Genomic DNA, 16,944 nt, shown 5'->3' with positions numbered 1-16,944 from the left:
GATCGGATCGAGCTATTGAGTATTGGGCCTGCATACTCGCTCATCCGTATCCTTTGCGTACCGCCCCATGGCCCCGTCCTTAGAGTTAATGACTAGTAGGCTTAACTCTTTGTATGTCTGCACCACAGTTCCCGTTCGTTCCGTGCCGTGGCCGGATACGTATTGCACATCGGTATACCTGTCGCTACTCAGGCAACTCGTGTGCGTGGATTGGATCGAGCTCATGGGGTGTGTAGAGATTCCATGTTATAATTGCAAGTCCATATCCACTTTATAGGTTAAAGTCATAAGTTGTGATTGCACAACCATACTTCATAAGAGTTTAATAACTCTTCAACTAACTTTCGTTCTGGTGTCTTGGTATCAAATCGCATAAGACACAAGATTCTACTGGCCAAATAGAATCTAGCACATTGGTTAACCTGGCGCCGCAGTCAACTCATGTGCTTGGATCGGATCGAGCTATTGAGTATTGGGCCTGCATACTCGCTCATCCGTATCCTTTGCGTACCGCCCCATGGCCCCGTCCTTAGAGTTAATGACTAATAGGCTTAACTCTTTGTATGTCTGCACCACAGTTCCCGTTCGTTCCGTGCCGTGGCCGGATACGTATTGCACAACAGTAGATACCATCACCTGACGTATCTAACACACCACTATTGTAACTCGTCGTCGAAGGACCTTTCAAGTGCCTGATGGCCAGGGGAGCTCTTACACGGCACGGATACACAGTGATGCTCGCCCATCACAGTGTACAACGATCGAGTTTGCTTAAGTGTCTGGGTACCTACACACCAGACACAATGCAATGGCCACGGATCCACACAAGGCACATCACATGCAGAAAGCTTCACCAGATTATGACACATACCACACTCTTGTAACTCGTCGTCGAAGGGGCGTTCAAAGTGCCTTACGGCTAGGGGGGATCTAGCACGGCACGGAGACACAGTGATGGTCACCCATCAAAGTGTACAACGATCGAGTTTGCTTTCCGCGCAAGCGTTCTAAGTGTCTGGGTATCTAAGCACCAGACACAATGCAATGGCCACGGATCCACACAAGGCACATCACATGCAGAAAGCTTCACCAGATTCTGACACATACCACACACATGCAACTCGTCGTCGAAGGGGCGTTCAAGTGCCTTACGGCTAGGGGAGATCTAGCTCGGCACGGAGACACAGTGATGGTCACCCATCAAAGTGTACAACGAACGAGTTGGCTTTCAACAAATTCTGACACATAGCAAGCGAGCGACCGAGCTACACCGAAGGCAGCCCATGGTTGGTCACTCGCGGACGATCATCAGTAATGATCCTTCCGCAGGTTCACCTACGGAAACCTTGTTACGACTTTTACTTCCTCTAAATCATCAAGTTCGGTCAACTTCAGCCATGCCAGCTGCAGCTCACGAAGGAACCGCGGAAGGTAAGCCTCCAGAAACCTCACTAAATAATCCATCGGTAGTAGCGACGGGCGGTGTGTACAAAGGGCAGGGACGTAATCAGCACTAGCTAATGACTAGTGCTTACTAGAAATTCCAGGTTCATGGGGACCGTTGCAGTCCCCAATCCCGACTAGATGGGCATTTTAGTGATTTCCCGTTCCTCTCGGAATGGGGGCGCCTATTGGCGAGAACACGCTGCGACCCACATTGTAGCACGCGTGCAGCCCAGAACATCTAAGGGCATCACGGACCTGTTATCGCTCATTCTCAGCTTGCTAAACACAAGTTGTCCCGCTAAGCAGGGCAAACGTAGCCGACGACCGCCCGTGAAGGCGCCGCCCGGCTGTAACGTCAGGTGCGCCCGGAGGCGCACTGCTGACAGCGTTCTAGTTAGCATGTTTGAGTCACGTTCGTTATCGGAATTAACCAGACAAATCATTCCACGAACTAAGAACGGCCATGCACCACTACCCTTAAATTTGAGAAAGAGCTATCAATCTGTCTTACCTCGATAAGTTTGGACCTGGTAAATTTTCCCGTGTTGAGTCAAATTAAGCCGCAAGCTCCACTTCTTGTGGTGCCCTTCCGTCAATTCCTTTAAGTTTCAACTTTGCAACCATACTTCCCCCGGAACCCGATTTTGGTTTCCCGGAAGCGACTGAGAGCACCGAATAGGGGTAGCGTCTCCCAATTGCTAATTGGCATCGTTTACGGTTAGAACTAGGGCGGTATCTAATCGCCTTCGATCCTCTAACTTTCGTTCTTGATTAAAGAAAGCATCCATGGCAAACGCTTTCGCTTCAGTTGGTCCTACGACGGTCTACGAATTTCACCTCTCGCGCCGTAATACCAATGCCCCCAACTACTTCTGTTAATCATTACCTCTAGGTTTCTGACAAACCAACGAAATCGTATAAACCGAGGTCATATTCCATTATTCCATGCAAGATTATTCTCGGCCAACGCCAACCCCACGGGGGGGCCGGACGCTTTGTCTTAGCCTGCTTTGAGCACTCTAATTTGTTCAAGGTAAATGTGAGTATCTTGAGCACCATGAGGAGCCCGTGCCGGAGTTAACCGGTAGCACGGTACTCGTTCACAGAGTAACGCCCAAGTACACCATTGTGAGTCGCAGCCGTGAGCGCGCGCACGAACGGCCCCGGCGTGTAACCGGGCGCCCGTGGCGGTCACGTGTCTGGACGGGCAATCAACTTCGAACGTTTTAACCGCAACAACTTTAATATACGCTAGTGGAGCTGGAATTACCGCGGCTGCTGGCACCAGACTTGCCCTCCACTTGATCCTTGTTGAAGGGTTTATACTCAACTCATTCCAATTATGGACCATCGTTAGAGAGGTCCATATTGTTATTTCTCGTCACTACCTCCCCGTACTGGGATTGGGTAATTTACGCGCCTGCTGCCTTCCTTGGATGTGGTAGCCATTTCTCAGGCTCCCTCTCCGGAATCGAACCCTGATTCCCCGTTACCCGTCGCAACCATGGTAGTCCTCTACACTACCATCAATAGTTGATAGGGCAGACATTTGAAAGATCTGTCGTCAGTCGACAAGCGACCATACGATCTGCGTCCTTATCCAGACTTCAACTCAAGCCGCCCGGAGGCGATTGGTTTAACTAATAAGTGCACCAGTTCAGCTACCCGCGAGGGCAACAGTCCCGGCATGTTGCATGTATTAGCTCTGGATTTTCCACAGTTATCCAAGTAACTAGTGGTAGGATGATCTTGTGAATTATAGCTGTTATACTGAGCCTTATGCGGTTTCACATTCATTTATGTTTGTACTTAGACATGCATGGCTTAACCTTTGAGACAAGCGTATATTACTGGTAGGATCAACCAGAATTCGTTCCACTACAGACACACACTCGCTTAGTGGGAAATAAATTTCCACACAACTCTCTCTCTCTAGAACCATATGGAATGGCTCTTTGGTGTTGGGTAAGGCACCAATTTGTTGGGGTGTAACGGTCACCACCAACTTTAAGTTTGTTAGGGCACAACGGAAACCACTAACTAAACTTTAGGAAACTAAATTTCCTCACACATTATCTCTCACCATATTAGCACTAGGTGCTATCCACGATTGTACAACGTTTCAACTCTTGAATCGACCGTAGGGCCGCGGAATTGCTTCCGGGCCCCTATTCTCGCTATTAATTGTTCATCTCTTTCAATACATCGAGTTCGTTCCATTGGGTAGTTCGCATGGCGAACGTTTTGATGCAGCCCCCTGGGGGACCACGGCACTTTACACCGGGTATGGTGTATGCGCAACCTACAGATAACAATAAACCCCTTATGCGTGTGTAAACCGATGTTGGGCTGCTCAACATCTTTCATGGTTACATCACTTGCACCAGAACCCACGGTGCCGATTTGGTAATATGTTGTACATTTACTCTCAAGATGTACGCTTCGGCCCCTTATTCAGGGGCTCAAGCTATTACCAGCAAGAACAATCCTCATCCAGACTTGAACTCGAAACACCCGCAGGCGAACGGTTTAACTAATAAGTGCACCAGTCTTGAATCCATGCGTCGGTGGAAACAATGCCGGCGTGTTGCATGTATTAGCTCTGAACTTAGCGAGTGATTGCCTTGCAGCTGTCATACTGAGCGTAGAGCGTGATTATCGCTCACTTGAACCATGTTGAATGGCTCTTTGGTGTAGGGTAAGGCACCAATTTGTTGGGGCGTAACGGTCACCACCAACTTAAGACTTGCTTATAGGTATTTCAACGTTTTCAACTCTTAAATCGACCGTGTTTCATTATCATCTCTTCTTCTTATTAAATGCATAGAGTTCGTTCCATTGGGTAGTTCGCGTGGCGAACGGTTTGATGCAGCCCCCCGGGGGGGACCACGGCACTTTACACCGGGCATGGTGTATGCGCAACCTACAGATCACCAATATATTTGTGATCGATAATGCACACTTCTTACACGACTGACCAGTCGACAGCGCTGCCTTCCTATTATGCGTGTGTAAACCGATGTTGGGCTGCTCAACATCTTTCACGGTTACATCACTTGCACCCGAACCCATGGTGCCGATTTGGTAATATGTTGTACATGGTCTCAAGATGTACGCTTCGACCCCTTATTCAGGGGCTCAAGCTATTACCAGCAAGATCAATCCTCATCCAGACTTGAACTCGAAACACCCGGAGGCGAACGGTTTAACTAATAAGTGCACCAGTCTTGAATCCATGCGTCGGTGGAAACAATGCCGGCATGTTGCATGTATTAGCTCTGAACATAGCGAGTGATTGCCTTGCAGCTGTCGAACTGAGCGTAGAATGTGATTATCGCTCACTTGAAAGGGTCAAGCCCTTTCGAGTCGTCCGGTTTTTACGCCAGACGACTCGGTTCACCATCTTTCGGGAAGGGACCGTCTCGGTCGCAAGCTGCTCCGGTCCCCAAACAACCTGCGACAAATGATAGGAAATGCCGACATCAATATGTGTTCAGTTTGGTTTATCGCTCATAGGTCTTTTTGACCATCGATCCCTGATTATAACTCTCAATTAAACAGTCAGGAGAGTAAGGCATGCCCATCGATATCTCATCGACAGGCGATACCGCAAGAACGGCCAACGACACATCAGGTGATCGATTATTGCTACGACTTTTGCTTAATCGTTTCCACTCCTTAGAGAAAGAAACCCCCGGGGACCGTCTCGGTCGCAAGCTGCTCCGGTCCCTAAACAACCTGCGACAAATGATAGGAAATGCCGACATCAATACGTGTTCAGTTTGGTTTATCGCTCATTGGTCTGTTTGACCATCGATCCCTGATTAAACTCTCAGTAATCCAGTCGGGAGAGTAAGGCATGCCCATCGATATCTCATCGACAGGCGATACCGCTTGAACGGCCAACGACACATCAGAGGATCGTATCTTGCTACAACTTTTGCTTAATCGTTTCTTCTCCTTGGAGAAAGAAACCCCCGGGGACCGTCTCGGCCGCAAGCTGCTCCGGTCCCTAAACAACCTGCGGCATCAAATGATAGGAAAAGCCGACATCAATACGTGTTCAGTTTGGTTTATCGCTCATTGGTCTTGTTTGACCATCGATCCCTGATTAATACTCTCAATTAGAAGGTCGGTAGAGTAAGGCATGCCCATCGATATCTCATCGACAGGCGATACCGCATGAACGGCCAACGACACATCAGAGGATCGTATCTTGCTACAACTCTTGCTTAATAGTTTCCACTCCTTGGAGAAAGAAACCCCCGGGGACCGTCTCGGCCGCAAGTTGCTCCGGTCCCTAAACAACCTGCGGCATCAAATGATAGGAAAAGCCGACATCAATACGTGTTCAGTTTGGTTTATCGCTCATAGGTCTGTTTGACCATCGATCCTAGAATTCAACTTTCGAGTAAGGCATGCCCGTCGATATCTCATCGATAGGCGATACCGGTAGAACGGCCAACGACACACATCTAGGATCGCATTTACTCTTCCTTGGATGGATAACCAATACCCTAGGACCGTTTCATCGCGAGCTGCTCCGGTCCTCAAACAACTCGCGAACCACCGATAGGATGATATTAGGAATGGCCGACTTTCATCCTTTAACTCTCAGTTCTGCTTACCAAAACATAGGTACTTGGACCTTAAAGACCACTATATGTTCCCCGATCGGGGGCAATCGGAACGTCTATCCATCATCAACATCGTTTCACTCATTCCGAACCACCAAATTGGACAGACAGTACCATATTCACCAACCGATTGCTTCAACTTCGCAAACTGTATGGTAAGTTCTACTAATTTCACATCTTACCATCGACTAATAGTGCATAAATCCACTTGGAAATCACTTTTCCTTGGTCCTCGGACCTTCTACGACAACGTCCAACAAATATCCGAAGTCGTTTCCCAACTTAGACCAAGCATTTCGTATCTTTACTTCTAATCGATTTTTTCTCTCATAATTGACGATCAAAATCTAAAAACCACATTTTGAGCCAGAAGCAGTCGTCCGATCGTCCTGGGGGTAGTCTCAATCGATTTAGAAGGGCCCAATTCATAAAGATACGTACTCAGTCAAATTCATGCTTCTGGCTCACCTACCCCCTATATAGAAAACGAAAGCGTACAGGCGTGGAAAACGTGCCATTTTTCTCCATCACGGACTTTTTTTTTCTCGTTGCACCGACTCTAGTAAAAAAGTGAAATTTTTTACTAGTTACCAACTTTTGCAAATTATCATCGGATATCACTTTTCATGGTCTATAGTAAGTTCTTATCACGTTTTAGTAGTTTTTGAAAAAAAAATTTTTTTGAACTTTTCAAAATTTTTCAAAACAAAGTTTTTGTAGGCGGTTTTGTGTATGGAGGGTTACTAGTCTCGGGGTCACTGTTTGACCAAAAAACCACTATATATCATTCGAAAGGTAATTTCAAGGGCTACAAAAAATTGTTCTACGGCACCCCCCTCCGACGTCTAGTATTCGAGTTATTGGCCAAAAACCATCACTTGAGCGATTTTTCGTTCAGGGTACCCGACTCTAGTAAAAAAGTGAAATTTTTCTCGATTGACCAAGTGTTGCAAATGACCATCGGATTTCACTTTTTATGGTCTATAGTGAGTTCTGATCACGATTTGGTACTTTTTGAAAAAATTTTTTTGACGCACTTTTCAAAATTTTGCAAAACCAAAACTTTTTAGGCGGTTTTGTGTATGGAGGGTTACTAGACTCGGGGTCACTGTTTGACCAAAAAACCACTATATATCATTCGAAAGGTAATTTCAAGGGCTACAAAAAATTGTTCTACGGCACCCCCCTCCGACGTCTAGTATTCGAGTTATTGGCCAAAAACCGCAACTATAGCGGTTTTTCGTACAGGGTACCCGACTCTAGTAAAATGATGCGATTTTTACTAGTCTAGGAACTTTTTGGTCAAAAAATCAAGTATATGTCATTCGATAGATAATTTCAAGGGCTACCAAAAATTGTTCCACGACACCCCCCTGCGACGTCTAGTATTCGAGTTATTAGCCAAAAACCGCAACTTAAGCGGTTTTTCGTCCAGGGTACCCGACTCTAGTAAAATGATGCGATTTTTACTAGTCTAGGGAACTTTTTGGCCAAAAATCAAGTATATGTCATTCGATAGATAATTTCAAGGGCTACCAAAAATTGTTCCACGACACCCCCCTCCGACGTCTAGTATTAGAGTTATTAGCCAAAAACCGCAACTATAGCGGTTTTTCGTCCAGGGTACCCGACTCTAGTAAAATGATGCGATTTTTACTAGTCTAGGGAACTTTTTGGCCAAAAATCAAGTATATGTCATTCGATAGATAATTTCAAGGGCTACCAAAAATTGTTCCACGACACCCCCCTGCGACGTCTAGTATTCGAGTTATTAGCCAAAAACCGCAATTATAGCGGTTTTTCGTCCAGGGTACCCGACTCTAGTAAAATGATGCGATTTTTACTAGTCTAGGGAACTTTTTGGCCAAAAATCAAGTATATGTCATTCGATAGATAATTTCAAGGGCTACCAAAAATTGTTCCACGACACCCCCCTGCGACGTCTAGTATTCGAGTTATTAGCCAAAAACCGCAATTATAGCGGTTTTTCGTCCAGGGTACCCGACTCTAGTAAAATGATGCGATTTTTACTAGTCTAGGGAACTTTTTGGCCAAAAATCAAGTATATGTCATTCGATAGATAATTTCAAGGGCTACCAAAAATTGTTCCATGACACCCCCCTGCGACGTCCAGTATTCGAGTTATGGGCCAAAAACCATTCATACTTGAGCATTTTGCTCATTTTGCCTGTACGGGTACCGGGGACTAGTAAAATCAGGCCAATTTTACTAGAGTAGGGGTCCTTTTTGGTCAAAAAAACAACTTTTGCTCGTTCGATAGGGAATCGATAGGGCAACAAAAAATCGTTCTACGACCCCCCCTTCCGATGTCTAGTATTCGAGTTATGGGCCAAAAACAGTTTATAGTTAATTTTTCACTCGATTTTACACCAAGTATCGCACATTACTCCGGTTCTATACATTGGATCGTCAATCTTTAAGATTTTATGGGTAGTTCCAACTGTTTGCTGCATTTCATCCATACATTACCAACCGATTCAATGTCTGTGCTAGAAGTTATTAGAGGAATAAAAAAATTTACCCTTGGCTTTGGACCGTACAAGTTTACCCATTTTTGGCCCGTATTTGCCCCATAGCTCCGCCGGTATCCAAGATATCGCCACACTTTCTTCTGGCCATGGCTAGATGGCACTTGTGGCTAGATTTCTTCCATGCACCACTAACCGCTACCATGTCTGTGGCCGGAGCTATTCACGAAAGCGCCTCGCGCACTTGGTCGGATTTTTGGTCCAACTTCACCATTTTTGGCCCATATTTGCACCATAGCTCCGCCGGTATCCAAGATATGGCCACACTTTCTTCTGGCCATGGCTAGATGGCACTTGTGGCTAGATTTCTTCCATGCACCACTAATCGCTACCATGTCTGTGGCCGGAGCTATTCACGAAAGCGTCTCGCGCACTTGGTCGGATTTTTGGTCCAACTTGCACCATTTTTGGCCCGTATTTGCACCATAGCTCCGCCGGTATCCAAGATATGGCCACACTTTCTTCTGGCCATGGGTAGATGGCACTTGTGGCTAGATTTCTTCCATGCACCACTAATCGCTAACATGTCTGTGGCCGGAGCTATTCGACGAACAACCATCGCATTTACCTAGGTACTTTTTCGGATTTTTGGTCCAACTTGCACCATTTTTGGCCCATATTTGCCCCATAGCTCCGCCGGTATCCAAGATATGGCCACACTTTCTTCTGGCCATGGGTAGATGGCACTTGTGGCTAGATTTCTTCCATGCACCACTAATCGCTACCATGTCTGTGGCCGGAGCTATTCACGAAAGCGCCTCGCGCACTTGGTCGGATTTTTGGTCCAACTTGCACCATTTTTGGCCCATATTTGCCCCATAGCTCCGCCGGTATCCAAGATATGGCCACACTTTCTTCTGGCCATGGGTAGATGGCACTTGTGGCTAGATTTCTTCCATGCACCACTAATCGCTACCATGTCTGTGGCCGGAGCTATTCACGAAAGCGCCTCGCGCACTTGGTCGGATTTTTGGTCCAACTTGCACCATTTTTGGCCCATATTTGCCCCATAGCTCCGCCGGTATCCAAGATATGGCCACACTTTCTTCTGGCCATGGGTAGATGGCACTTGTGGCTAGATTTCTTCCATGCACCACTAATCGCTGCCATGTCTCTGGCCGGAGCTATTCGACGAACAACCATCGCATTTACCTAGGTACTTTTTCGGATTTTTGGTCCAACTTGCACCATTTTTGGCCCATATTTGCCCCATAGCTCCGCCGGTATCCAAGATATGGCCACACTTTCTTCTGGCCATGGGTAGATGGCACTTGTGGCTAGATTTCTTCCATGCACCACTAATCGCTACCATGTCTGTGGCCGGAGCTATTCACGAAAGCGCCTCGCGCACTTGGTCGGATTTTTGGTCCAACTTGCACCATTTTTGGCCCATATTTGCCCCATAGCTCCGCCGGTATCCAAGATATGGCCACACTTTCTTCTGGCCATGGGTAGATGGCACTTGTGGCTAGATTTCTTCCATGCACCACTAATCGCTACCATGTCTGTGGCCGGAGCTATTCACGAAAGCGCCTCGCGCACTTGGTCGGATTTTTGGTCCAACTTGCACCATTTTTGGCCCATATTTGCCCCATAGCTCCGCCGGTATCCAAGATATGGCCACACTTTCTTCTGGCCATGGGTAGATGGCACTTGTGGCTAGATTTCTTCCATGCACCACTAATCGCTGCCATGTCTCTGGCCGGAGCTATTCGACGAACAACCATCGCATTTACCTAGGTACTTTTTCGGATTTTTGGTCCAACTTGCACCATTTTTGGCCCATATTTGCCCCATAGCTCCGCCGGTATCCAAGATATGGCCACACTTTCTTCTGGCCATGGGTAGATGGCACTTGTGGCTAGATTTCTTCCATGCACCACTAATCGCTACCATGTCTGTGGCCGGAGCTATTCACGAAAGCGCCTCGCGCACTTGGTCGGATTTTTGGTCCACCTGGCACCATTGTTGGCCCGTATTTGCCCCATAGCTCCGCCGGTATCCAAGATATGGCCACACTTTCTTCTGGCCATGGGTAGATGGCACTTGTGGCTAGATTTCTTCCATGCACTACTAATCGCTACCATGTCTCTGGCCGGAGCTATTCACGAAAGCGCCTCGCGCACTTGGTCGGATTTTTGGTCCAACTTGCACCATTTTTGGCCCATATTTGCCCCATAGCTCCGCCGGTATCCAAGATATGGCCACACTTTCTTCTGGCCATGGGTAGATGGCACTTGTGGCTAGATTTCTTCCATGCACCACTAATCGCTACCATGTCTGTGGCCGGAGCTATTCACGAAAGCGCCTCGCGCACTTGGTCGGATTTTTGGTCCACCTGGCACCATTGTTGGCCCGTATTTGCCCCATAGCTCCGCCGGTATCCAAGATATGGCCACACTTTGTTCTGGCCATGGGTAGATGGCACTTGTGGCTAGATTTCTTCCATGCACCACTAATCGCTACCATGTCTCTGGCCGGAGCTATTCGACGAACAACCATCGCATTTACCTAGGTACTTTTTCGGATTTTTGGTCCAACTTGCACCATTTTTGGCCCATATTTGCCCCATAGCTCCGCCGGTATCCAAGATATGGCCACACTTTCTTCTGGCCATGGGTAGATGGCACTTGTGGCTAGATTTCTTCCATGCACCACTAATCGCTACCATGTCTGTGGCCGGAGCTATTCACGAAAGCGCCTCGCGCACTTGGTCGGATTTTTGGTCCACCTGGCACCATTGTTGGCCCGTATTTGCCCCATAGCTCCGCCGGTATCCAAGATATGGCCACACTTTCTTCTGGCCATGGGTAGATGGCACTTGTGGCTAGATTTCTTCCATGCACCACTAATCGCTACCATGTCTGTGGCCGGAGCTATTCGACGAACAACCATCGCATTCACCTTCTCGTTGCACTTCTTCGGGAATTTGGTGCAACCAAGTTTTCACTATAACTTGGTCATTTTCCGTCCATCGGACATGCGGTTTTGGGTGTCGATACTTGACACCGCGCGCTACAATATGTTCCTCCACGACCATGTGGTCCGATGCTTCCAACAGGAGCTATTCGAGGAGTACCGATTTTTCACCATTAAAAATGCTCGTTTTTGCACCAACTTTTGCCTATAACTCAGGCTGTATCGATCGGATCTTCAATCTTGAAAAAGTTTTGGATAGGTGGCATCAAATGCTACATTTCGTTCTTCCACGTCAACTTTGTCCGATGTCTAGCAAAAAAGTTATTCGCGAACCAAGTCCAGAACCCATGCAATGGCTGCCCACATTGCATACATCACGGCGGTTAACTCTCGTTACTCTATACCGAGGACTTGGTACTTTTTCAGGCATTCGTTGCTACTTCTCGGTTCATGATATTCGTTTACGGTCTTCACTAGGGCATTTGGTGCTCCTTATCGGTTCATGATATTCGTTTACGGTCTTCACTAGGGCATTTGGTGCTCCTTATCGGTTCATGATATTCGTTTACGGTCTTCACTAGGGCATTTGGTGCTCCTTATCGGTTCATGATATTCGTTTACGGTCTTCACTAGGGCATTTGGTGCTCCTTATCGGTTCATGATATTCGTTTACGGTCTTCACTAGGGCATTTGGTGCTCCTTATCGGTTCATGATATTCGTTTACGGTCTTCACTAGGGCATTTGGTGCTCCTTATCGGTTCATGATATTCGTTTACGGTCTTCACTAGGGCATTTGGTGCTCCTTATCGGTTCATGATATTCGTTTACGGTCTTCACTAGGGCATTTGGTGCTCCTTATCGGTTCATGATATTCGTTTACGGTCTTCACTAGGGCATTTGGTGCTCCTTCTCGGTTCATGATATTCGTTTACGGTCTTCACTAGGGCATTTGGTACTGGGCTTCCCACTTTCTACTGATCGATCCATACTCACTTGCGTGCACCTAGCCTAGGAAGGTTTCCTATGGCTTCCCATCTTTCTACTGATCGATCCATACTCACTTGCGTGCACCTAGCCTAGGAAGGTTTCCTATGGCTTCCCATCTTTCTACTGATCGATCCATACTCACTTGCGTGCACCTAGCCTAGGAAGGTTTCCTTGGGCTTCCCATCTTTCTACTGATCGATCCATACTCACTTGCGTGCACCTAGCCTAGGAAGGTTTCCTATGGCTTCCCATCTTTCTACTGATCGATCCATACTCACTTGCGTGCACCTAGCCTAGGAAGGTTTCCTATGGCTTCCCATCTTTCTACTGATCGATCCATACTCACTTGCGTGCACCTAGCCTAGGAAGGTTTCCTATGGCTTCCCATCTTTCTACTGATCGATCCATACTCACTTGCGTGCACCTAGCCTAGGAAGGTTTCCTATGGCTTCCCATCTTTCTACTGATCGATCCATACTCACTTGCGTGCACCTAGCCTAGGAAGGTTTCCTATGGCTTCCCATCTTTCTACTGATCGATCCATACTCACTTGCGTGCACCTAGCCTAGGAAGGTTTCCTTGGGCTTCCCATCTTTCTACTGATCGATCCATACTCACTTGCGTGCACCTAGCCTAGGAAGGTTTCCTTGGGCTTCCCATCTTTCTACTGATCGATCCATACTCACTTGCGTGCACCTAGCCTAGGAAGGTTTCCTATGGCTTCCCATCTTTCTACTGATCGATCCATACTCACTTGCGTGCACCTAGCCTAGGAAGGTTTCCTATGGCTTCCCATCTTTCTACTGATCGATCCATACTCACTTGCGTGCACCTAGCCTAGGAAGGTTTCCTTGGGCTTCCCATCTTTCTACTGATCGATCCATACTCACTTGCGTGCACCTAGCCTAGGAAGGTTTCCTTGGGCTTCCCATCTTTCTACTGATCGATCCATACTCACTTGCGTGCACCTAGCCTAGGAAGGTTTCCTTGGGCTTCCCATCTTTCTACTGATCGATCCATACTCACTTGCGTGCACCTAGCCTAGGAAGGTTTCCTATGGCTTCCCATCTTTCTACTGATCGATCCATACTCACTTGCGTGCACCTAGCCTAGGAAGGTTTCCTATGGCTTCCCATCTTTCTACTGATCGATCCATACTCACTTGCGTGCACCTAGCCTAGGAAGGTTTCCTTGGGCTTCCCATCTTTCTACTGATCGATCCATACTCACTTGCGTGCACCTAGCCTAGGAAGGTTTCCTTGGGCTTCCCATCTTTCTACTGATCGATCCATACTCACTTGCGTGCACCTAGCCTAGGAAGGTTTCCTTGGGCTTCCCATCTTTCTACTGATCGATCCATACTCACTTGCGTGCACCTAGCCTAGGAAGGTTTCCCTTTGGTACCGACTTCCATCTACGCACTCGATATAACCTAGGTACTTGGTACCGATGATGGTTAACACTCAAGCATTTCTTGCATCCTGCGTGCAAGGTACCAATTTTCACTTCTTAGGTACGTTTATGGGCCCGCATTTATCCAATATCGCTCCGATGGCCTTTCGCATTATTTCATCCAATAGCCCTTGCCAAAAGCTACCAAAAGTTCCTCCACGGCCATGTGCTCCGACGCTTAGTTTAGGAAATATTCGAAAAAATTCATCTTAGGAAAAATTTTCTTATTGGAAAATCACCTTAAATCGATGGCCATTTTTTGGGCAAAAACTTTAACGTCTTCCCGACTTTGCGGGAATTGCGAATTTTAGGCACCCAGAGAAAATCTTTTACTTTAAGGGGGCGGCCGCGAAGTTGCCCAAAGTCTCGGACACAAAAATTCTCAAGTTCCCCACTCTAGTAAAGCGCCCTATGAGTATCTCCTGGCCCGCGAGCTCTGCGAGCGGGCCAGCTTCGGCGATTTTTGCCTTTTCGCCTAGGCGGTTCTTCTACGAAATTGGTCCACAGCTTTTGCTCAGAAAGCTAGCATTTGTTGCAACAGTTAGGTACTTGGTACCACATTTTGGTATCCATTTGGGCATTTGTGGCAACTACTCGGTACTTTGGCCCACATTTCGCTCTACTCGGGCTTCTATGGTGGTACTTGTCGGTACTTCTGGCCAACTTAGGCCAATTGGGTGCAACTTGTGGGTACTCTGTGGGTACTTTAGGGCGTATTGTGTCTTTCGGGTGAACCTTCGCTATACTTCATGGGTACTGATGGCCAACTTAGGAACATTCAGTGCAACCTTTGGGCCTAAGGAAATTTGTCCAACTCTTTGGACTTAGAAAATTTTCTGGACTTAGAAAATTTTTTGGACTTGTAAAAATTTTCAAATGTTCAATTTGGCCCACATTTCGCTCTACTCGGGCCTCTATGGTGCTACTTGGCGGTACTTTTGGCCAACTTAGGCCAATTGGGTGCTCTTTGTGGATACTCTATCGGTACTTTTGGCCAACTTAGGCCAATGCGGTGCTATATGTGGGTGCTCTATCGGTACTTTTGGCCAACTTAGGCCAATTGGGTGCTCTTTGTGGATACTCTATCGGTACTTTTGGCCATGTTAGGCCCATTCGGTGCTATTTGTGGGTACTCTATCAGTACTTTTGGCCAACTTAGGCCAACTCAGTGCTACTTGTGGGTACTCTATCGGTACTTTTGGCCAACTTAGGCCAACGCGGTGCTATTTGTGGGTACTCTATCGGTACTTTTGGCCAACTTAGGCCCATTCGGTGCTATTTGTGGGTACTCTATCGGTACTTTTGGCCAACATAGGCCAATTGGGTGCTACTTGTGGGTGCTCTATCGGTACTTTTGGCCAACTTAGGCCAACTGGGTGCTATTTGTGGGTACTCTATCGGTACTTTTGGCCAACATAGGCCAATTGGGTGCTACTTTTGGGTGCTCTATCGGTACTTTTGGCCAACTTAGGCCAACTGGGTGCTATTTGTGGGTACTCTATCGGTACTTTTGGCCAACTTAGGCCAACTCAGTGCTTCTTGTGGGTACTCTATCGGTACTTTTGGCCAACTTAGGCCAACTCAGTGCTACTTGTGGGTACTCTATCGGTACTTTTGGCCAACTTAGGCCAATGGGGTGCTATATGTGGGTGCTCTATCGGTACTTTTGGCCAACTTAGGCCAATTGGGTGCTCTTTGTGGATACTCTATCGGTACTTTTGGCCATGTTAGGCCCATTCGGTGCTATTTGTGGGTACTCTATCAGTACTTTTGGCCAACTTAGGCCAACTCAGTGCTACTTGTGGGTACTCTATCGGTACTTTTGGCCAACTTAGGCCAACGCGGTGCTATTTGTGGGTACTCTATCGGTACTTTTGGCCAACTTAGGCCCATTCGGTGCTATTTGTGGGTACTCTATCGGTACTTTTGGCCAACATAGGCCAATTGGGTGCTACTTGTGGGTGCTCTATCGGTACTTTTGGCCAACTTAGGCCAACTGGGTGCTATTTGTGGGTACTCTATCGGTACTTTTGGCCAACATAGGCCAATTGGGTGCTACTTTTGGGTGCTCTATCGGTACTTTTGGCCAACTTAGGCCAACTGGGTGCTATTTGTGGGTACTCTATCGGTACTTTTGGCCAACTTAGGCCAACTCAGTGCTTCTTGTGGGTACTCTATCGGTACTTTTGGCCAACTTAGGCCAACTCAGTGCTACTTGTGGGTACTCTATCGGTACTTTTGGCCAACATAGGCCAATTGGGTGCTCTTTGTGGGTGCTCTATCGGTACTTTGGGACATATTATGTCCTTCGGGTGAACCTTCTCGATACCTCATGGGTACTTGTGGCCAACTTAGGAAAATTCAGTGCAACCTATGGGCCTTTGGAAATTGTTCCAACACTTTGGACTTAGAAAATTTTCTGGACTTAGAAAATTTTTTGGACTTAGAAAAATTTTCAACTTCTGTATCTTCTTCATCATGTTCCATTTTGTGGGACTTAGAAAATTTTCTGGACTTAGAAAATTTTTTGGACTTAGGAAATTTTTCAACACTTGTAAAATTTTTGTTCCTTCTTTGAAGAAGAATACTTTCCACTATTAGCTTCTTTCTCTTTTTCTTCTTAGTTGTCTTCTTATTTTCGGTCCGAGAGCGCCGACACTTGTAAAATTATCTAAGTCCGAAGACTTTTGGAATGAACCAAAAGTCAACGAACACAATACATCAACCCTATCAACATCAAGTGGCAACCCGAAGGAAGCGCAGCGGCCAGCCCATGTACAACGCGAAGTTGTAGCATGCAACCAACCAACCGCTAACCTCCAACGGCACTCAATGTATTCGTTACACATGGGCGCACCTGCACCACACTGTCGTGACCATCCAACGAGCCGTCGGTTCGGTCGTGTGTTACAAGCACCCCATCACATAGGCATAGAGTCACCACACAGTGTTC

The sequence above is a fragment of the Anopheles funestus genome, assembly GCF_943734845.2.
Source record: "Anopheles funestus chromosome X unlocalized genomic scaffold, idAnoFuneDA-416_04 X_unloc_22, whole genome shotgun sequence".
In the NCBI taxonomy this organism is placed as follows: domain Eukaryota; kingdom Metazoa; phylum Arthropoda; class Insecta; order Diptera; family Culicidae; genus Anopheles; species Anopheles funestus.
Note: the sequence above shows the minus strand (reverse complement) of the source record.